Consider the following 23,069-nt stretch of genomic DNA (forward strand, 5'->3'; position numbering starts at 1 on the left):
CGGTCAGGCATTGGAACAGGCTGCCCAGGGAGGTGATGGAATCACCATCCCTAGGGATGTTCAGAACACATATGGCCGTGGTTTAATGGCCAAAGTGATGTTGAGTTGATGGTTGGATTTGATCTTAGAGATCTCTTCCAACCTCAATCACAGAATGTTAGGGGCTGGAAGAGACTTTGAAAGATCATCAAGTCCAACCCCCCTACCACAGCAGGATCATCTATACCAGATCACACCAGAACACCATATCTCTTTTTTTCCACCCCACCTGCCCCAATTTCCCTTTTCCCCCAAACCCAGAGCACCTGGGCTCTGTTGGAGTCTCCTCCCACCCCAGGTGTGGCCACTTTTCCCTCCCTGCCCACTGCCCTTTATAATCAGCCCCAGGAAAGGCAGCAGCTCTAAGCTGTGCCCAACTGGGCAGAGGGATCCTCCTCCAGACATCGCTGGTGAGTGCCCCATGGTGCACACTGGGTGAATGGTGAAGGGTTTCAAAGGCCGGGGGGCCTGGTGGCCCCCCGGCTAGGTAGGGTTAGGTTTGATGGCTACTCCAACATCATCTACGGGTTCTTTAACAAGACAAACTCCTTTCAGCTGATAATTGTTTTGATCTAAAGCCAGCATATGAAAAAATGTGCACTGTCCCCTAACCACCTCTCTAGATTTTCAGCTCGATTGAGTTTGAAAGAGGCAGCATTGCAGATCTTCACCATGGAATGAAGTGATTACAGCTCCTCAAGAAAGATGACAGAGAAAATCATCAGTTTTACAGGACTGGACAAGCACTCAGATGTTTTCCCTGCAAGCACTCTCTGATGCTGTAATCTGGAGCACTGGTGAACGACGGGTTTCAGCTCAGGCAAGCTGGAAGACTCCTTTTTCTGACCAGGTGTCACTGTTTAGTGATGTTAACTGAGGTCAAAGACTCGTCAGGTTATGCCTGGATATTAATCTATTAATCTCATGCTATTTCAAGTTCCCTTCCTTTGTTTTTAATATTATCATAGAATCAACCAGGTTGGAAGAGACCTCCAAGATCATCCAGTCCAACCTATCCCCCAGCCCTGCACAATCAACCAGACCATGGCACTGAGTGCCTCATCCAGGCTTTTTTTCAACACCTCCATGAATGGTGACTCCACCACCCTAGGCAGATAATAATGATGATGATTCTCATGTTCCTTCCCTTTTAAATGGTTAAAATCACAACAAGTTTGTAAGTAACCAGGTTGTGCAAAAAGAATCAGTCAAGCCAGTCAGTATAAAAATCATAGAATCGACCAGGTTGAAAGAGAGCTCCAAGCTTATCCAGTCCAACCTAGCAACCAGACCATGGCACCAAGTGCCTCATCCAGGCTTTTTTCAACATCTCCAGGGATGGCGACTCCACCACCTCCCTGGGCAGCCCATTCCAATGCCAATCCACTCTCTCTGCCAACAACTTCCTCCTAACATCCAGCCTAGACCTCCCCAGGCACAACTTGAGACTGTGTCCCCTTGTTCTGTTGCTGGTTGCCTGGCAAAAGAGACCAACCCCACCTGGCTACAGCCTCCCTTCAGGTAGCTGTAGACAGCAATGAGGTCTGCTCTGAGCCTCCTTGTCTCCAGGCTGCACACCCCCAGCTCCCTTGGCCTCTCCCCATAGGGTTTTTGTTCCAGGCCTTTCACCAGCTTTGCTGCCCATAGCTCGTTTCTGTAAGCTGTGATTTATGTGCCATACCTATGTTCTGGTTCACACAGAAGCTGTTATCCCAGGTCCTCTGCTACCTCAGTGCACAGAATTCATGGCAATTGGGTTAAGTCAAACCCAGCACTGCTGGTAATCTAACAGAAATAAAGAGGGTATATGATTAATCTAAGTTTCACCCAAGCATCTCTAGCAGGATTTTGGGGTTGGAAGGAACCCAAAGTGATCATTGAGTTCAACCCCCATGCTGGAGCAGGACCATACAATCTAGGTCAGGTCACACAAGAATGCACCCACATGGGCCTTGAAAGCTTCCAGAGAAGGAGACTCCTCAGCCTTGCTGGGGAGCCTGTGCCAGTGCTCTGTGACCCTCACAGTAAAGTTCCCCCTTGTGTTGAGGTGAAGCCTCCTGTCCTGCAGTTTACGTCTATTGCTTCTTGTCTTATCCCAGGGAGCACCCCCCCCTTCATGACCCCCAGCCCTCAGATATTTATTAACATTGATCAAATCCCTTCTCAGTCTTCACTTCTCCAGAATAAACAGCCCCAGGTCCCTCAGCCTCTCCTCATCAGGCAGTGCTCCACTCCCCTAATCATCCTCATAGCCCTTCACTGAACTCTCTCCAGCAGATCTGTGTCCCTCTTAAACTGGGGAACCCAAAACTGAACACAGTACTCAAGATGAGGCCTCACCAGGGCAGAGTAGAGTTGGAGGAGAACCTCCCTTGACCTGCTGGACACACTCTTCTTAATCACCCCAGGATCCTATTGGCCCTCTTGGGCCAGAACTCCCAGGTCTCTCTCCACGGGGCTGCTCTCTAGCAGATCACCTCCCAACACATACTTCTACACACAGAATCCAAAGGCTCTTCTCTGACACTCTGAGTTATTGCAGGAAGAGGAAAAAGATGACTGCTGGAGCCCCAGTGCTGTAACTGCCTTTGTGTGCTGTATTCCAAGCTCATCCAGTCCAACCTAGCACCCAGCCCTGGCCAGTCAACCAGACCATGGCACTAAGTGCCTCAGCCAGGCTTTGTTTCAACACTTCCAGAGATGGCGACTCCACCACCTCCCTGGGCAGCCCATTCCAATGCCAATCACTCTCTCTGCCAACAACTTCCTCCTAACATCCAGCCTAGACCTCCCCTGGCATAGCTTCAGACTGTGTCTCCTTGTTCTGTTGCTGGTTTCCTGGCAGAAAAGACGAACCCCACCTGCCTATAGCCTCTCTTTAGGGAGTTGTAGCCAGCAATGAGGTTCACTATGTAGAATTTCCCTTCTATTGTGCAAGCCTTTGGGCAGGGTGTGGCAGATATTAGGAGCAATTTCTTTCCAGAGAGAGTGGTCAGGCACTGGAACAAACTGCCCAGGTAGGTGGTGGAGCCACCATCCCTGGAGGTGTTTAAGAAACATGTGGACATGGCATTTGGGGATGCGGTTTAATGGTCATGGTGGTGTTGGGTTGGTGGTTGGACTCAATGACCTTAGAGGTGTTTTCCAAATGAAACACTTGTGTGATTTGGCCCTGACTCTGTACTGCCTGCATGATCCTGTAGCACCCACTAAGAATGCTTGGGTGGGATGGACACAAGGAATGTCCCACGTTGGGTCCTTGAGACTTCCACTCTTCATTCTGCAGTGCAAGGCTGCAACATGGCATTAGTCAGATGCCCCAAAAGCACTGTTTATTGAGATCTAGTTCCTGTCCTCATGAACAGAGCCTCTAGAAAAAAATCATGCATGGCCACACTCAGACTCTGCAAAGCAGAAGAGAACCCAGTGCCCTTGTTGATGGTGAGTGGATCTCAGCACAGAGTCTGGATAAAAAGCTCTGCTTGTTCTTCCTTGCCCTAAAGATCATGACTCAAAGGTACCCAGGGAGGGGTGGAGGGTTGGAAATGCAACTTTCACAGCTCTTCTTGTTTATAGGGATGTTTTAACCTTTCAGAGTTTCCAAGAGTTGATTGCACAACTGCTGGCTGGGCTTGCTGATGTCTTGTGCTAGGGCAGGTGATGTGCAATAGAGGGCTCCAGAAGGGAGCAGAATCAGTGGTGTGACACCAGAACCCTGAACTGGAGAGCCTCAGGAACCTTCCAGAAGTGATAGCTGGGAAAGGTCAGAAATCCTTATGCTTCAGTGCTCTGCAAAGCTCCAATGAACAGAGGTAAGGACAACACTTCCCTTTTGGGCACATTGGCTCAGGGCTGCCTATTTGCTCCTTCCTCTTAAGCAGCTGGCCTGAGTCACTCCTGAAGGTGAGAGAGACTCAACTTGATTAAATTCCTCCCTCCAAACCCAGCATGGGGATTCCTGCAGCTCCAAGGTAAGATGTCTTATCAAGTAGGAAGATTCTACAACCATCACTGCCTGGGGTTTCAGATCCAGCCCTGGCTGGAGCAGGTAGAAACTGATCAGCTTGAGATGATAGCTCAGAGGCCTGCCAAGGCAACATGGCTTTGTCCTCGGTGAGATACTTATCACCAAGGCAGCAATTCAGTGATGCAATCATCACACATTGACCTATTTTGAGCTTTCAGACCCTTTCAGTAGCTCTGGCTGATCTCACACCCCCCAGAAAGGTATAAAACCCAAGAGTCTAACTGGAAAAAATCTTTCTCAGGTGATGTTCTTACCCACTCAACAATGGAAGCAAAAAGATGCCCTTGCAGAAACCTTCCCAGGTTCCTGTTCAACCTAAAGGCCATATCTTACAGGCATTATGTTGGGACTATGAACATGAAATTTGTTTGGCTGCAGAGGGGCTGCTGCATGGGATGAGAGCTGATTCACCTGAGGGAACACAAGGAGGTCAAGGGAGGGACTGAAGAGGAAGGTGAGAAGAACACTGCTGAGCCTCACACAGTAAAGCCTTTGTTTGGTGTTCTGTGTGCAGCACCAGAGATGTGGAGAGGACTTTTCTTCCTGGTAGCAGGGACAAATGACAGGATAAGGTCCTTCCTTAACCTGAGAGGAGAGAGATTAGATAAGATCATGTCCCTGCAGTGCAGAATCTTTCCTTGCACCCAATACTACAAGGTACCCTGGAGGTGTGGGATGAATTGCTGCCTTTCCTAAAACACTTCTGCCATGTGTAGGTCTCCTCTTCCGTAGTGGATAACCCAGCAGGAGCTTTGTCCATCAGGTCAAGCCAAGCAGGTGATCCCCTGCCCTTCCTGAGAGAGTCAGTGCAGACCAGAGAGTCTGCAGTGGGAATCTCTATCCAGGAACAGTTAAAGGGGACAGCACAGCTCCTCTGGGCCCCTCAATTCAAGAGAGATGTTGAGGTGCTGGAAGGTGTCCAGAGAAGGGCAACAAGGCTAGTGAAAGGTCTGGAGCACAAACCCTATGAGGAGAGGCTGAGGGAGTCGGGGTTGCACAGCCTGCAGAAGAGGAGGCTCAGGGCTGACCTCACTGCTGTCTACAACTACCTGAAGGGAGGCTGTAGCCAGGTGGGGTTGGTCTCTTCTGCCAGACAACCAGCAATAGAACAAGGGGACACAGTCCCAAGTTGTGCCAGGGGAAGTATAGGCTGGATGTTAGGAGGAAGTTGTTGTCAGAGAGAGTGATTGGCATTGGAATGGGCTGCCCAGGGAGGTGGTGGAGTCACCATCCCTGGAGGTGTTGAAGCAAAGCCTGGATGAGGCACTTAGTGCCATGGTCTGGTTGACTGTCTAGGGCTGTGTGCTAGGTTGGACTGGATGAGCTTGGAGGTCTCTTCCAGCCTGGTTGATTCTATGATTCTCTTTGAAAGCTTAAGAGGCAGAAGATGATAAAATGTGGGGCATAACCCACTCCAGTTATAAAGAGCTTCTATTTTCCCTTTCCTCTAATAGAAGATCAAAGAGGTGTTTGATGAAGTTAGAACCTTGGGCCAGCTCTTTTGATGGCATAACTTGACTTGAGTCCAGCTTAATGCAGGTGAGAATCCGACTTTATCTATTTAAATAAGCCTGGTGCAGCACAATGGGTTATAAACTTATGGAACTCACTGCTGCAAGGTTTTTTGTTACAGCAGAGAGCTTAACTGATGCCAAGAAATGGTTAGACTCGAGGGATGGGAATTAGAACAGAAAAGGTCATGGCTGTAGCAAAAATGAGGCTATCAAGCTAGATGAGTTCACCAGAAAATGAACAAAGAGCTGGGGTGCTTGGGGGAAAAATAATCTGGTGAATCCCTCCAAATGCTTTGAAACCAACCCCTTCTTCCAGCCACAGTCTGCTTCGTGGTGTTGGTTGGGCATGAAATAGCCACGAGGTGAAATTCTTGATCTCCCCTGGGCATGTGCGGAGCGGGCTCCTGATGAAAGCTCCTTACTCCCTTGTTGTTATTTACTTGGGGCTGAGCTGAGGGTTGAAAGCAGCAGTCTTGACTTTCAGTTCACCTTCTGCAGACTCTTGGGATCTCCACCCCAAATGGTTGATCTCCACCGCAGAGGCTGAACGGTGCAGCTGGGTTTGCCTTCTGGGGTGGAACAGCAGGCAGGGCTCACTGCAGCTGTCTGGAGAGCAGAAGACAGTGTTTTCTGAGGAATGAATAGTGTCAAGGGTCACCAGAAGAGTGACAGAGGCTCCCTATGAACACCTCTGCCTTCTCAAAGGGAAAAGGAAGAAGGTGGAGAGAAGTAGAAAATAAAAGAGAAAGAGTTTAAATGAAAGTAACAACAAGAAGATGGGGACGAAGAGACACAAACCAATATGAAACCCAGCCTCTGATGGCAGCAACATCACCATTGGCACTACTGGTGCTGGGGACAGGTATTGGGGAAGCCCCAGAATGGACTTAGCAGCAGATGGGAACCAGATCCAGGAGCTGGATTCTGGACTTGAACAGGGAAATAGGGATCAGAGACATAAGGGACAGGGTCCTCCTGGGACACCAGCCATTGAAGAAGAGGCTTGACCCTGGTGATCCCTCAGCTTGAACTTGAAGATGCTGTCTATGGGATGCAAGTCCTTATTGGGCAGTTGAGGGTCACCTGTCTTGTCTGCTGCTCCTCACAGCTGCCACTTCTGATTTGCTGCACCCCAAGGTGGGGCACAAGCTGTGGCAGTGCTCTTGGTCTGCAGAAGAGCAAATCTTAGGCAGAGGCTTTCTGCAGCACAGCTCTAGGCAGGAACTCTTCCCATCAGCTTTTCCCTGCTGGAAGCAGCCCCTGGCTGTGCAAAGCTGCCCTGAACTGCAGAAAGTGCCTGAGCTGGGAAGTGACAGCACTGAGCAGAATCAGAACTGCTCTAGCTCAAAGCAGGACAAACATCTGCATATGATGAGCAGCCTGTTTCTGCTAGAAGCAGGCAGAAGTGATGCCCTTCTCCTTTTGGATTCAGGCTGTGCAGCAGATCCCTGGTCTCTGGGTGCCCTCCACCAAGGCTGTGTGACAGCTTCATAGGTAAGCAGCCTAGTCACTGGGTGGCACATGGCTTCCATCTCCCCATGATGGTCCATGCAAGGAAGGAACCTAGAAACCAGCCCTCATTTCCATCACACAGTGTCATCATCCTGCCTGGGGCCCTGCCCCTCTCCCACATTCAATCATTGTCAGGCTGGATTCACTCATGCAGCAAATTAAACCTGGAGAAAGATCTTTCCAGCTGTTCCAAATTAATTGGGTCACCCTGGCTGAATCCTGTGTGGCTCCCTGGCTCCCAGCAGCAGTGGGATGGTCGTGACACCATGGTGGCATCGGCTATGTCCTGGGGACATCATCATTCCACAGCTCTTGTGAATCCCAGAACAACCCACCTCACCACCTTGCAAGCCCTTGAAGCTGGTATGGGAGTGGCAAACATTTGGACACTTGTTACAAACTGTAACAAAATGTAGACCTTTATTTATTTATATTAGCAGCAGAAGATGAAGAAGTCCCCTGCCAAGCACAGCTACATCAGCACACTTCCATCATCTCCATCTCTAAGCTTTTTTGGTGCATTGAAGCAGACTCTGGGCTAGGAATCACAGAATCACAGAATTTCTTAGGTTGGAAAAGACCTTCAAGATCATGGGGTCCAATCATTAGTTTCACCCTGACAAATCCTTGACTAAACCAAATCCCTCAGCACAGCATCTCATCACTATGAATTGCTATGGGTGGAAAGGACCACCAGGATCTTCCAGTCCAACTTTCATCCCAGCTTCCTTCTTCACTGGACCATAGCCTCAAGCACCACATCCACTCTCCTTTTAAACACCTCCAGGGATGGCAACTCCACTACCTCCCTGGGCAGCCTGATCCAGTGCCTGACCACCTGCTCATTAAAGAACTTCCTCCCAATATCCAACCTAAACCTCCCCTGATGCAACTTGAGGCCATTTCCTCTTGTCCTACCAGTAGTAATTCTGGAGAAGAGACCAGCTCCAGTCTCACTACAACCTCCTTTTAGGTAGTTGTAGAGGGCAAAAAGGTCCCCTCTCAGCCTCCTCTTCTCCAGACTAAACACCCCCAGCTCCCTCAGCAACTTCTCATAGCTCATGTTTGCCAGACCTCTCCCCAGCCTCGTCACCCTTCTCTGCACCCACTCCAGCACCTCAATGTTCCTCCTATACTGTGGTGGCCAAAACTGGACACAGGACTTGAGGTGTGGTCTCACGAGTGCTGAGTACAGGGGCAAATGGAATGATATTGGAAGAAGCAGCATTTTTTTGTTAACCCCCAAATCTTTAAACTCTTCGCCTACTAACAATGAGTTCATCTTGGATGTATCAGTCCGTGTCTGCCTTTGGTGCCCAAGGCAGTGGGTGTTGGGTGGAACACTGCAACCCTTTTGAATGGGAAGGAGCCCTCCTGCAGATGAAGCTTGCAGGAAAAGATCAGAAGAATCAGCACATGCTTCTCCTGAGAGGCATGTTATGGAACAGGCTTGAGTTTAGAACATAGAGTCATGGAATAATAGAATTGTTTTGGTTGGAAAAGACCTCTAAGATCATGGAGCCAAAGGGATGACCCCTTGAGGGAGGCTGGGAGGAAACTGATCCATGTGTCTGATTGCAGAAATGAATCAAAGAATGAAGTTCTTGAGTGAGGCTGTGGAAGGAAACTGATCCATGTGTCTGATTGCAGAAATGAATCAAAGAATGAAGTTCTTGAGTGAGGCTGTGGAAGGAAACTGACCCATGTGTCTGATTGCAGAAATGAATTGAAGAATGAAAGTTCTTGAGTGAGGCTGGGAGGAAACTGATCCATGTGTCTGATTGCAGAAATGAATTGAAGAATGAAAGTTCTTGAGTGAGGCTGGGAGGAAACTGATCCATGTGTCTGATTGCAGAAATGAATCAAAGAATGAAAGTTCTTGAGTGAGGCTGTGGAAGGAAACTGATCCATGTGCCTGATTGCAGAAATGAATCGAAGAATGAAAGTTCTTGAGTGGGGATGGGAGGAAACTGATCCATGTGTCTGATTGCAGAAATGAATCAAAGAATGAAGTTCTTGAGTGAGGCTGTGGAAGGAAACTGATCCATGTGCCTGATTGCAGAAATGAATCAAAGAATGAAGTTCTTGAGTGAGGCTGTGGAAGGAAACTGATCCATGTGTCTTACTGCAGAAATGAATCAAAGAATGAAAGCTCCATCTAAACATGAGGAGGAACTTGCTTAAGTTGTGGGTTGAGGACTGGAATAGGCTGCCCAGAGAGGTGGTGGAATGTCTATTTCTGGAGTCATTCAAAGTCTGCTTGGACATCATCCTGTACAGCCTGCTCTAGGTGAACCTGCTCTGGTGGTGGGAGCTGAGCTAGGTGATCTCCAGAGGTCCCTTCCAACCTCTATCACTCTGTGCTTCTGTGACTCACAGAGAAGTTAAGGTTGGAAAAGACCTCCAGGATCACCAAGTCCAACAGTTAACCTAACGCTGCCGAGTCTACCACTAAACCCTGTCCCTCAGCAACACATCTACACGTTAACACTTGAGCTCTTCTCAGTGTGCCCAAAGCCATTCTCTGTGCCCCCCAACCAGTTGTGGCTGTGCCTGCTGGAACGAGCTCGGGGCTCACTGCTCCAAATAACTTCTCACTCAGCACCTACCTGCTCCCAGTCTCACCATTCCACCCACTTCAGACGCGCAGGGTAATTTTCAGTGACTTCTCAATTCCTGCACAGACAGCACGTCTGTTGGGTTATTTATTCCACACCATCCACCCAGAGTTAAAGGAGAAGAAAACATTCAGCTTTTAGTGGTTTACAAAGCCTCATTACAGCCGAAATAAAGCAACCAATAAATCTTGTGTGGTTACAGAGGTCACTGCCGTTCTGGCACCGTGGCGCCGATTCCAAGGCAGGAATTTCATTTTCCTCTCAGGAAAAGCATGCAGGGAGCTCAAGAGATGACGAGGGGCTGGCCAGCAGCAGGGAGCACAAGGGCTCTTTCATGCAGGGTGATGGCAGGAGGGCTCTGGCACGTGTGGGCCCCCCTCTACCTCGGGGATTCAGGGACCAGCAGCAGCGCTCGTGTGCTGATCCCCTCTGGAGCTAAGGCAATGTGTGGTGGGAGAGAGCTTCTTAGAGTCATGGAATCACAGCATGTCAGACTGGAAGGGACCCCAAGGATCATCTGCTCCAAGCTTTCTAGGCAATAATGAAGGTGAAGTGAGCTTGCCCAGCACCCTGCCAAGCTGAGACTTCAAACTAAACTGTCCAGTGTAGGCCAATCCACTGCTTCCCCTGGGGCTGACTGTTCTCATGGGCAAACATTTTCCTCTGGAATCCCATGGGAATCTCCCCAGCAGTAATTTGTACCCACTACCCTTCATCTTTTCCATAGGATTCCCTGTAAAAATGGAACTCCCTTCCTCCTACTGGCCACCTCTTATGTCCTGGACCTCCTCCAGTGCACTGTGTTTTTGCCTCGCTGCTTTAGATGGGAAGTTCTGAGGGGCTTGCAAGTGGCTTTGAAACTTTCCTGGCTCTCCTGTGGAGGTACTGCCTGGCTGGGAGCAGGGATGGAGGAGAGCCAGGAAAAGGTGGAGCCCCCCAAAGGTGGTTTTCAAATTGTCAGCTACTGGAGGTGTGTTTGGATACACCAGGAATGGATGAGCATCTCCAACCACCACACCCCTGAGTTCTGGCATTTCAACCCTGAATGAAGAGGCCTGCTCAGAGTTTTTTGGGGTTGGCTGAACTGATCTGCTCTAAATTCACACCTTTTAATTAACTGGAATTAATTCTGCTGAGCATCGTTGCCTGCAGACAGAGCCTTGGTTGACTGAAAACAGAAAATTCCAGACCTGGCTTCTTTCCCTTCCCTCCTGCTCCATGTGCCACCAGCACAGCAAATTCAATAAAGCTGATTTATTTAATAAGTGGGCTATAAGGAATTAAATTAAACACATTTAACACAAACAGATGATGCACCTCATTTAAATGTGAACTTCTTAATTAAACCTGGGCAATTGTGTTTTGCCCTTTTATTGGCTTCCTAGAGGAGCAGGATCGTAAAGTTACTTAGCACATGCACTCAATTACTGCTCAAGTGTTGTCCCACTTGCCTCCTTCTCCTCCAGCTGGGCTTTGCAAGGTCTGTTCCCAGTGCAACCAGCACGTGTTGGTGAGGCAATGGCCAGCCTGGTGCCAGGGGAGCTGGGCTGCTGCAGCGGAGCAAGGCACAGGCTGGATTTACAGAGGCTGCTGAGCAGATGGGTGGCAGAGGTCAGAGGATTTATAGCTGCCTGCAGAGCTGGAGAGCACTGGTTGGGGTGTTCTGCAGCAGCAGTGCTAGGTGATGCTCCCAAGGGAGGGAATTCAGCCCTTATCAGGATATCACAACAGGAGCGGCAGGGACGCTCAAGCTGCTGGGCTTTGAGAGCAGCTCACGCACCTCAGTAAGGTTCTGAGGAGCCTGAAAGCTCATTTAGAGTGGGGTTAGGAGTTTTGTGCCAACTCAGGATTTCCCTGAGTTACACCAGTTGGTGCAAGGAGCTGGGAACACTGGTTCTCTGTGCTGTGGAGGTAGAAAAAAGCTCGGGAGGGGAGCTTGTGGCCAGCTTTGCAGTGGGGGCCAATGTCAGACTGTAGCTTTAGTCTGAAAATAACCTGATGTGAGCAACTCTTGGACATGATTTCTGAACTCTTGCTGATTTCTGTGCAAGATCTTTCAGCCCAAAAAAGAAGACTGTGTAATGAGTTAACCTACAGCTCCCTGAAAGGAGGTTGGAGCCAGATGGGGGTGGGTCTCTTCTGCCAGGGAACAAGGAAGATGGTGAAAGGAAATGGCCTCAAGTCGTGGCAGAGTAGGTTTAGGTAGGGCATGAGGATCAATTTCTTCCCCTAAAAGGGTTCCTAAGGCCTGGAAGATGCTGCCCAGAGCAGTGGTAGTGTCCCCATCTCTAGAGGGTTATCAAAGCCAGTATCATAGAATCAACCAGGTTGGAAGAGACCTCCAAGATCATCCAGTCCAACCTAGCACCCAGCCCTAGCCAGTTAACCAGACCATGGCACTAAGTGCCTCAGCCAGGCTTTGCTTCAACACCTGCAGGGATGGCAACTCCACCACCTACCTGGGCAGCCCATTCCAATGCCAATCACTCTCTCTGACAACAATTTCCTCCTAACATCCAGCCTAGACCTTCCCTGGCACAACTTGAGACTGTGTCCCCTTGTTCTGTTGCTGCTTGCCTGGCAGAAGTGACCAACCCCACCTGGCTACAACCTCCCTTCAGGTAGTTGTAGAGAGCAATGAGGTCACCCCTGAGCCTCCTCTTCTCCAAGCTAAACAACCCCAACTCCCTCAGTCTCTTCTCACAGGGCTGTGCTCCAGGCCCCTCACCAGCTTTGTTGCCCTTCTCTGGACATGTTCCAGCACCTCAACATCTCTCTTGAATTGGATCCAGAACTGGATGCAGGACTCAAGGTGTGGACTGACCAGTGCTGAGCACAGGGGAAGAAGAACCTCCCTGACCCTAGGGGTCTTGACCCCTCCCCAGGGGTGGGTCTGAACACCACCAGGTGATGGTTAGCCCACTTCCCCCTTCCTGTCCCATGCTCTCTCTCGCCCTGCACCCCACTCTCTGCGCATCTCTCCCTGCATACCACCATACCACGTGGCAGACACGAGGCAGACAAAGTCACCATCACATAACTCTGGCTGTATTTATACATTTTGTATTTTGCTATTTCCCCCTTTCTCTATCCTTTGTAAACTTCCCTACCTCAGATACCTCTTCCAAGTTATCGTTAAACAGTTCCTTTTAACTTCCAAATCGAGTGAGATTGATTTATTTGGGCATGCTTACCTCTCTCTCTCTCCCTATATCTAATCCCTTTCTTTGGGAAAGGAGGGGAAAGAGGGGAGGGCACTCTTTAAATTGTTATTGGGTCTATCATATTTATTAGAGTCCCTGGGAATTGAAATTAGAACCCTAGACAACCGTTGACACAGCCTTTGGTTTACAGCCATGGAAGCTGCAGCCGGTCCTGTGCAATCCCTCTTAGCATCCCTCTGGAGAGAGAAGCAAGGCCAAGTTCCGGGGATGCAGGGCAGCAGAAGGTGACAGCGCTGGTCACAGGCTGAGCAATGCCCACCCTTGAGACACTTTGTTTTGAAAACAACCCTCCAGCTCTAATTACCAATCTGATTTTTCATTATCCTGAAGACATAACGCTCTGTTCTCAGCGCTGTTTGCACTGGCAGAGCTCCACGTAACGCAAGGTTCAGGAGAGGAATACAATTTCTTGCCCTTCCGTATCTCATTTGTTTGGGCATCGTTTCTGACTAATCCTCAGTTAATTACTTTAAGATGATGGCTCCCATGAATCAAAGAGCACCTTTGTGAGCACTTACAGCTCACCGTTTAAAGGCACAACTCAGTTAGCAGATGAAATCCAATGGGCAGCGTTGGCCTTTGCTTCCCTTGGGAGCTGCTTTACCACTGAGGAAGCTGCTGGCTCCCAGTGGTGTGGTGGAGGCAGTCAGGGTCTTTCTCTTCCTTGTGGCTTCTTGGTTGTGGTGGTGTTGTCTTTATATATTTTTTTTCTTTCCCTCACAAAGAGCTTCCAAAAATGTTCGATTGGGCATTAAAAGGACTTACAAAACTTTGCTACTCTCCTTTAGGAAGGAACATGATTTTTTTTGGCTGGTTCTGCACAAAATATGTCAGCCCTGCAACATGAACTTGTGCTCCTTAAGCTAAAGGGGTAATGCTACTAAGGGACTGCAATACTGTGTTGCTTGTGAGGAGCAGCTGAGGGAAGTGGCTTTGTTCAGCCTGGAGAAAAGGAGGCTGAGGGCAGACTTTCTGTCTCTCTGCAACTCCCCGAAAGAATGAGCCTGGAGAAGAGGAGGCTCAGGGCAGACCTCATTGCTGGCTACAACTACCTGAAGGGAGGCTGTAGCCAGGTGGGGTTGGTCTCTTCTGCCAGGCAAGCAGCAACAGAATGAGGGGACACAGTCTCAAGTTGTGCCAGGGGAAGTATAGGCTGGATGTTAGGAGGAAGTTGTTGGCAGAGAGAGTGATTGGCATTGGAATGGGCTGCCCAGGGAGGTGGTGGAGTCACTGTCCCTGGAAATGTTGAAGCAAAGCCTGGCTGAGGCACTTAGTGCCATGGTCTAGTTGATTGGCCAGGGCTGGATGATAGGTTGGACTGGATGATGTTGGAGGTCTCTTCCAACCTGGTTGATTCTATGATTCTATGACAAAGGGGGGACAAAGGCTCTCATCACACAGGCCCTGGTCTAATTGATTGGACAGGGCTGGCTGATAGATTGGACTGGATGATCTTGGAGGTCTCTTCCAACCTGATTGATTCTATGGCACTGAAGCCAGTTGCAGGCTCAGTCTCTTCTCCCATGGAATGAGCCATAGAATAAGAGAAAATGGCCTCAAGTTGCTTCAAGGGAGGTTTAGGTTTACACTAGGAAAAATTCCTTCCCAAAAAAAGGATTGTCTAGGTCTAGCCCAGCCTGCCCAAGGTACTCCAGGTGGTACTGCCATCCCTGGAGAAGTTTCAAAGCTATGTTGTTGTGCTGCTAAGGCAAATGGCTTAGTGGTGATCTGACAGTACTGGACTGATGGTTGGACTCAATGATCTTGGAGGTTTTGACCAACTTTAATGATTCTATAATCCTACTCTATGCTCTTATTTTCTATAAGACTCAAGCACTTAGGAGAGGTACAACAGCCTGGCAGTGATGTTCCCTGTGTTTCTTTATAGTAAAGAAACCCTAAACCAACTGCCAGGTCAGCCTCTTCTCCTTAGCAACAAGTGACAAGATGAGAGAAAAGAGTCTAAAATTGCACTGGAAGAGATTTACATTGGATATTAGAAGAAACTTCTTCACTGAAAGGATTTTCAAACACTGGAACAGGTTTCTCAGGGAGGTACTTGAATCCCCACCCCTGGAGGTGTTTGAAAGATGCAGAGATGTGGTGCTGAGTGCCATGGTTTAGCACCAGGCTCGATAGGCTTAGAGAATAGTTGAAGTTGAGGATCTTAAAGGTCTTTTCCAACCAAAACAATTGTATGATTCTTTTATTCTGTATCATATCATGTCTCAGCATTCTATTCTACTCTATTCATTCCATTCTGTTCTGTTCTGTGTTGTGCTGTGCTATGCTATTCATTTCATGTCTACTCTTACAGAAGGTACCTGGTGATCAGGTGGTTGTTCAGACATGCAGGTGTGCCCTGCAGGCATATGCAGCTGGGTGACCTCTTGTGTCCTTGACATGGTCTGTGACCTGTTTGCCATGGAAAGCAAGCCAGAAAGTGAGCCCCCAATCCCTCTCAGCTGCATCATGTGTGGACAACATCTCTAGAGAGAGAGGAAAAAGAAGAGTGTGAGAATGCACACAGGCTAACCCGATCAGAAACAAGAAGTAGGGATGGATATTATCATAGATACAGCAGAGCTCTTAGGTGCTTACAAACCAGGAATAACATTCTAGATTTTGGTGGGAATTCTGCTTTATATCTTGGGGTTACTTTCTGAATCTCAGTTAATTCAAAACCACAACTCCCGCTGCAAAGAACAAACCCAGCTTCTAGGTGGGGTAAGTCAGAAACCAGGAGGCCTGGCTGCGGAAACATGAGATGTGTGTGACCAGACAACTATCCTTCCTCCCCTTGGGAACCCTCTTGGCAAAGGCTGGGCAGGAGGAGTAATTAATACTGGAAATGAAAGGCAAATGAGCTACTTCCGAGTAGGTGAAGGAAAAGGCAGAAGGTGACCTGGAGGTACTGATTTGCTTCTTTACCCCAGGAGAGCTATGTTCCTCCATGGAGGGCTGGACCCAGAGAGTGGTGGTGAATGGTGCCACATCCAGCTGGTGGCCAGTCACTAGTGGTGTCCCTCAGGGATCTGTGCTGGGCCCCATCCTCTTTAACATCTTCATAGATGATCTGGATGAGGGCATGGAGTCAGTCATCAGCAAGTTTGCAGATGACACTAAGCTGGGGGCAGATGTGACTGGGTTGGAGGGCAGAAGGGCTCTGCAGTGGGACCTTGACCACCTGGACAGATGGGCAGAGTCCAAGGGGATGGCATTCAATAGCTCCAAGTGCAGGGTGCTGCACTTTGGCCACAACAACCCCATGCAGAGATACAGGCTGGGGTCGGAGTGGCTGGAGAGCAGCCAGACAGAGAGGGATCTGGGGGTGCTGATTGATACCCACCTGAACATGAGCCAGCAGTGTGCCCAGGTGGCCAAGAGAGCCAATGGCATCCTGACCTGTATCAGGAATGGTGTGGTCAGCAGGAGCAGGGAGGTCATTCTGCCCCTGTACTCTGCACTGCTTAGACCACACCTTGAGTACTGTGTTCAGTTCTGGGCCCCCCAGTTTAGGAGGGACATTGAGATGCTTGAGCGTGTCCAGAGAAGGGCGACGAGGCTGGGGAGAGGCCTTGAACACAGCCCTACGAGGAGAGGCTGAGGGAGCTGGGATTGGTTAGCCTGGAGAAGAGGAGGCTCAGGGGGGACCTTATTGCTGTCTACAACTACCTGAGGGGTGGTTGTGGCCAGGAGGAGGTTGCTCTCTTCTCTCAGGTGGCCATCACCAGAACGAGAGGACACAGCCTCAGGCTGTGCCAGGGGAGATTTAGGCTGGAGGTGAGGAGAAAGTTCTTCACTGAGAGAGCCATTGGACACTGGAATGGGCTGCCCGGGGAGGTGGTGGAGTTGCCATCCCTGGGGCTGTTCAAGGCAGGATTGGACGTGGCACTTGGTGCCATGGTCTAGCCTTGATCTCTGTGGTGAAGGGTTGGACTTGATGATCTGTGAGGTCTCTTCCAACCCTGATGATACTGTGATACTGTGAGCATATGAGCATGTGGAGACTTCCCAATGAGGAGCAGTGAGGGTGAAATAGTAACAGAAAAAATGAGCAGAGAGTTATGATTTTCTTATCCCACTCCCTTTCCCTCTCACAGCTTCCCTGGATGACAGCAGCTATGAGGTGCCCTGAAGGATGAGGCTGAATTTCTCTTCTATTCCTTTAGACCACAGGGCTGGGACAGTGCATGGAGTAATTAATTTTGACTTACAGAAGCTGTATTAAATTGGATAGAAATGGGTGAAAATAGGATTAGGAGTGGAGTTTAGCCAAGAGCAAACAGAATTAAAGCTCTCTAAGAGCAGGTCCACACAGCTGATAGCATTGATGCAATGGGAGTAGACAGCTTGGGACATTTTTGAGCTGTAGCGTAATGTCAGAAATTGCAACCTGCCTGGTATCCAGCAAGATCAGGAGAATTAAAACCCAAAAAGTGATAGGTTTTTCTATTTTTTTTTAAATTCTGGCTGCTTTCTCTGCACTGAGTTGGTTTTTTTTGGCTTCCAAGGATTAATTTGGAAACAATTGTGCAGAACAAGCAAGAGTCTCCGTAAACCCCAACCGATCAAAATGTGCGCAGCGCTTTCAACACATGCTCTGAAATCTAATTAGGATGGGATTATGCTTGTCACAAATCATCAGAAATGGAAGGATCCTTAATGTGAAAACCAACTCCTCCTCCCTGAAAAGCCATCTCACAAAACCCAAAGACAAACCAGGCTCAGGACCTTTGCCTTCCATCAGCTGGAGGTGGCGTGAGTTCGTGTGACACTGCTGACAGCAATCTCTGTCCACGAATACTTGGGCTGCAGGGTCTGGCTTCATTCAGAGGAAGAGGACCCACAGCTCTGGCTGGGTTCAGCCTGGAAACTTGTCCAACCTCTCTGAGGCATTTGGTAAAAGTCTTGATTCATTTCCCATCCCTCTGCTTTATCTCAGTGTGAATCATAGACTCCCAGGCTTGTTCGGGTGGGAAGTAACCTTTAAATCTCTTCTAGTCCAACCTCCTTGCAGTCAGCAGGGGCATCTGCAGCTAGAGCAGGTTGCTCAGAGCCCTGAACAACCTGACCTGGAATGGTTCCAGAGATAGGGCATCTCTCACCCCTCTGGGCAACCTATTTCAATGTACCACCCTGACTGTAAAAAAAAATATCCCTAATCTGGTTTAGATCTCCCTCTTTTAGTTCAAACCCATAGCCCTTTGTCCTGCCACAACAGGCCCTGTGAAAAAGTCTGTACCAGCTTTCTTGTTTACCCCTTTAAGTACTGAAAGGCCACCAGAAGGTCTCTCCAGTCTTGCAGAAAAAGCTGGCCCAGGTCCTGCTTTTCCATTACCCCTGTGCAATGTCACTGAGTCAGTCCTCCTCTAAACCCAAAGCTGCTACCACCTGAACCTGCTGGGGAACGTCTTGAAACGCTGAGCATCCAGCCGCCGTGCAAAGGCTTTTCAGCTGCACCTACCAAGCACTTTGATGAACATTAACTAATGTGCAAAGAGTTTTCCATTTGCCTTCCCTCCCTGGCTTTATTAAACAGCACCTCCATGGCAGGTCAGAGCCGGAGGGTTTCTCAGTGTGAACGGTGCCCGCCGAAGGTCTCCTTTCATGTGGGAATCCAATTTCTGCAGCTACCAGGAGCTGCACAGAAACATGAATTGCAGTTGTTTTCTCTGGGGTTTCCATGGTTGCTGGCACTGCTTTGTGTCCTTGTTCTAAAGTAGATGCTCCACAAATGTGTTTTCTTTGGTCTGAGGTAGCACATAATATTGCTAGGAAGCCTCAGAAGTCGGCCAGAGGAGTGGAGCGATGCCCCAGGGTCCACGTGGGACCACCAGCGTGGGTGGGCACAGCTGATGCTGCAGGGTCTTGCATGGGGCCACTGGCAAGTGTGGGCATGGCCACTGCCCTGAGGTGGGTCTGCAGGGGGCCACCAGCATGCATGGGCATGGCCAGTGCCCAACAACCCTGAAGAGGGGCACTGCCAGCTTCGGGGCTGCCCTGGCCTCTTTGTCTCCATGTGCAATGTCGAGAGCTCTCAGGGGCTGTCGGTGCTCAGACAAGTGCAAGAGCACAAGAGCAGAGTCAAGGCAACAGGTCTTGGAAAAACAAACAGGCATTAGAAATGCCTCTGAGAAGCAGCTCCTTGAACCCAAGGCACACAGAGCGCCGAGCAGGGGCTGCCCGCTGGCTTCCCAACCTCCTCTTTCAGTGCCTTTTAATTGCCAGAAACTTTCCTTTCCCTCGTTACTGCAGAATTCTGCAGGTGTTACATCACATCCCTGGCTGGGAAGATCAAAGCTGAAGCTCTTGGCAAGCTCAGCCCAACACAGATTCATTTCTGCTCTAACCTACCTGAGCAGCCATGCGTGCGGCATGCTGAGGGCACAGCCTGTGGGGACAATGAGGCTCCGCAGGGACCTGCATGGCCACAGTGCAGCCCTGGAGAAAACCCATGAGGTCCTGGAGGCCTGATGTGCTGGGAGAGGACACATAGCTGGGCAGTGCTTGGCTCTCCCTCAGTGAGTTTCTGTCAGGTCTGGAGGAGAGCACTGAGGTCTGCCTACATTTACTGGGGCAGGGTTGTCCCAAAATGATACAAACATCAGACTGGGAGGGGGTCTGGAATCAGAGCCCTGCTCTGCCACTGATTTCTCATGTGGCCTCTACTAAGTCTTTCAGCCTGGTGGTCTCTATGCCACATGGGAGAGGACACATAGGTAGGCAGTGCTTGGCTCTCCCTCACCAGGTTTCTGTCAGGTCTGGAGGAGAGTACTGAGGTTTGCCTACATTTACTGGGACAGGGTTGTCCCAAAATGATACAAACAGCAGAGTGGGAGGGGGTCTGGAGTCAGCTCTGTTCTGCCACTGAGTTCTCATGTGGCCTCTACTAAGTCTTTCAGCCTGGTGGTCTCAATCCCACAAGTACACAGCTGGGATGTGTACAGAGTAGGATTTGTACCCAACATGGAGCTCATACACATCAGGGCTGATGGACAGCTGGGACATGCACAGAGTGGGGATGTCATACTGGTTCCTGCGTGCCATGGGCCATGCTGCTGAAGCAGGATGCCCAGGAACATGACAGGGCAACATTAGGGCAATGAAGATGGTGAAGGGTCTAGAGAACAAGTCTCATGAGAAGCATCTGATGGAAGTGGGATTGTTTAGTCTGAAGAAGAGGATGCTGAAGGGGGACCTCATTGCTTTCTACAACTCCCTAGAGGGAGGTTGAAGCCACGTGGGGTTGGTGTCTTCTCTCTAATATCAGGTAATAGAATGAGAGGATGTGGCCTGAAATTGTGCTAGGGAAGGTTTAGGTTTGATGTCAGGAACAATTTCTTTGCTGCAAGAGTGGTCAGGGATTGGAACAGGCTGTCCAGAGAGGTGGTGGAGTCAGCATCCCTGAAGGTGTTCAAGGAACGTGTGGACAGGTCATTTTGGGATGTGCTTTAGTGGACATGGTGGTGCTGGGTTGATGGTTGGACTGGATGATCTTAGAGGTCTTTTCTGAGTGAAACAATTCAATGATTCTATGATTCTACACCAGATGGCCCAAATGCTCCTTTATGCCCAAAGTAATTTTCAGTCCTTGAATGCAAACTTTGCAGTGTGGGGGTGGTAGCGTTCAGAATTGACTGCTTTTGCTCTCTGCTGTTGTGCAGAGGGCTTGGTGGGAGTGTTGGCTCTGGGAGCCATACAGTAGAGGACACAGGACTCATCCTCAGTTCCTAGCATCTTGAAAGCAAACCCAGGTCCTCCCCAAGCAGGGTACAGAGGAGGGTGCCAGCACCCAGCTCTTTCTCCTGCTGCAATGCAGGGGAAGTTGCCTACAGTGATTTTTTATCTTGCCAGAGTCTGGTTACTCTAAGTCAGTTGAGCTCTGTGTCAGCCCACTTCTCCTTCCTCCGTGCAGCATTTGTCCTCCTCCCCCTTCCTCCTCAGAAGGTAACAGTATCTCCTGCTTGGGCATGCATTCCTTTCTAATAAGGTATTATGCCTCTCTTTATATGCATCTTAGGTGCAGTCTGAGGCAGCTGCTGCTCTCCAGGGCTCTGGGTGAGGAGCAGAAAATTGAATTCAGGCTGGAATGTGCGGGTGCAGTTGGACATCTGCACCCAGCCAAGGGCAGTCCTTCCCCTGCCTGTTTTTTGACAGAGAGACAGATGATGCTCCTTTGGCTGCAGGCTGCTCTGACACGGTGGTCTGCTTGGGGTGCTATCAGTCATGGCTGAACAGGGTGTAGATCCAGGGCTTGGTGAGTTCTTCCAGGCTGAGAAGTTTTTGGAGGTGCTGCTCACCTGGACAACCCATCCCTGGTGTGATGGACATGTGGGCATAGGTGTGACTGTATAGGCAGTCAAATTGCAGAATCACAGAATCACAGGATGGTTTGGGGTGCAAGGGACCTTACAAACCAACTAGTTTCAACTCCCCTGCATGGGCAAGGGACCTCATGGTCTTCTGACCACATGGTCAAGGCAGGAGCCTTGCCCTGTGCAATTGACCCAGCATTCTGGCTGCTCCCCACTGGCTGGGTATGGCTTGCATGGCAGATGTTGGGAGGCTTGTCTCAACACCCCCTGCCTGATATCACTCCCTTGCTCTGCCATCCAACACCACCGTGACAAATGCAACACAAGGACCCAGCTGGATGAAACTGGAATCATGAGTTTTAGCAGCCCTTCTTGGATTAAGCTATTACAGACCTGACTGCTCCAGCCTGCCAACTCTCCATAATGATTTTCAAAGCAATGGAGCCTTTTCCTGCTTGGCAGGACCTTGGTCCACTTTTGAGCAGCAAGCATCCTCAGGATGATTTGTTCTGATGTACAGTTCTGGAGCCCCCAACACAAGAAGGACATGGAACTGTTTGAGCCAGTCCAGAGGAGGCCACGAAGATGCTCAGAGAGCTGCAGCAGCTCTGCTGTGAGGACAGGCTATGAGAGTTTGGGCTCTGCAGAAGAGAAAGCTTTGAGGAGACACTGGAGTAGCCTACCAGTATCTGAAGTGGAGGGCTGGGGAGTGACTACTGACAGGGTCTTGTAATGACAGGATGAGGAGGAATGGGTTTAAACTGGCAGAGGGGAGATTGAAACTGGATGTTAGGAAGAAGTTCTTTATAGTGAGGGTGGTGAGACACAGGACTGAGTTGCCCAGGGAGGTTGTGGATAACCTCTCCCTGGAGCTGTTCAGGACCAGACTGGATGGGACCTTGAGCAACCTGGTATAGAGGGAGGTGTCTGGGCCCATGGCAGGGGGATGGAACTGGATGATCTTTAAGGTTCCTTCCAACCTAAACCATTCTAGGATTCTGTGACGTGGCTTTTCCCCTCCCACGTTGCAATGTGGTGGAGAGCTCAGGGGGGAGTTGCAAGCCCCACACCTGCACCTCAACTAGGGTCAGGTCATGGGAGAGTCAGTGCTAGGGCAGGGCAGCCGAGGAGCATCAAGGAGCTCATTAATGGCCATGCAGGCAGTGTGGGAGGCCAGGCCTTCTCCTCCCTGGTGGGAAGAGAGCAGGGTGAGTCGGACTCTGACATCAGCCCTTCCTCCCTGATTAGCTCCTGTTCATCCTTCACTAATGAGCCTGAACTCTGAACCCTCAGAGAGGGGGCGAGCTGCCTCTCTCAAGCTGGATCCTGGGGGGGATCTGCCTGGGATGGAGGCTGGGTTGTCTGCTTGACTTTTTCTTCCTTGCTGTCTCTATTCCTGGGCAGGATCATAACACAGCCCAGCTGTCGAGGAGGGGGAAAGTGGCCAGTCTGATTAATTGGTCACTGGCACACACGCTCCAGCCTCCGCCAGGAACCAGCAGATAACCCCCATTAACCCTTTGGGCAACCAGCACTCCCCCTGCTCCGCTTGGACATATTCCAGAGCAGGGAGCTGATCAGTCAGAGTTTGGTGATGAGCTGTCTGGGGGAATATGCAGTTAGAAACTCCTAGAATCATAGAATCACAGCCTGCCTTGGGTAGGGAGGGACTTCAGTGGTCACCCAGTCTAAGCCCTCTTCAGTCAGCAGGGACATCTGCAACTAGAGCAGGTTGCTCAGAGGCCCAGACAACCTGACCTGCAATGGACCTGGGGACAGGGCTTCTGCCACCTCTCTGGGCAACGTGGGCCAGGATC

General features: G+C 49.9%; 1 long non-coding RNA gene across 1 annotated transcript; it reads left to right on the forward strand.

Annotated features, from left to right (window-relative positions):
- The first annotated feature begins 403 nt into the window (after positions 1–403).
- LOC135180336 (uncharacterized) lies at positions 404–6,844 on the forward strand. The gene is made up of 5 exons (XR_010304396.1): positions 404–449; positions 663–859; positions 3,635–3,851; positions 5,521–5,605; positions 6,079–6,844. It is a non-coding gene; the product is annotated as an uncharacterized LOC135180336 (long non-coding RNA).
- Positions 6,845–23,069: the final 16,225 nt, after the last annotated feature.

The sequence above is a fragment of the Pogoniulus pusillus genome, chromosome 13, assembly GCF_015220805.1.
Source record: "Pogoniulus pusillus isolate bPogPus1 chromosome 13, bPogPus1.pri, whole genome shotgun sequence".
NCBI classification, from domain to species: domain Eukaryota; kingdom Metazoa; phylum Chordata; class Aves; order Piciformes; family Lybiidae; genus Pogoniulus; species Pogoniulus pusillus.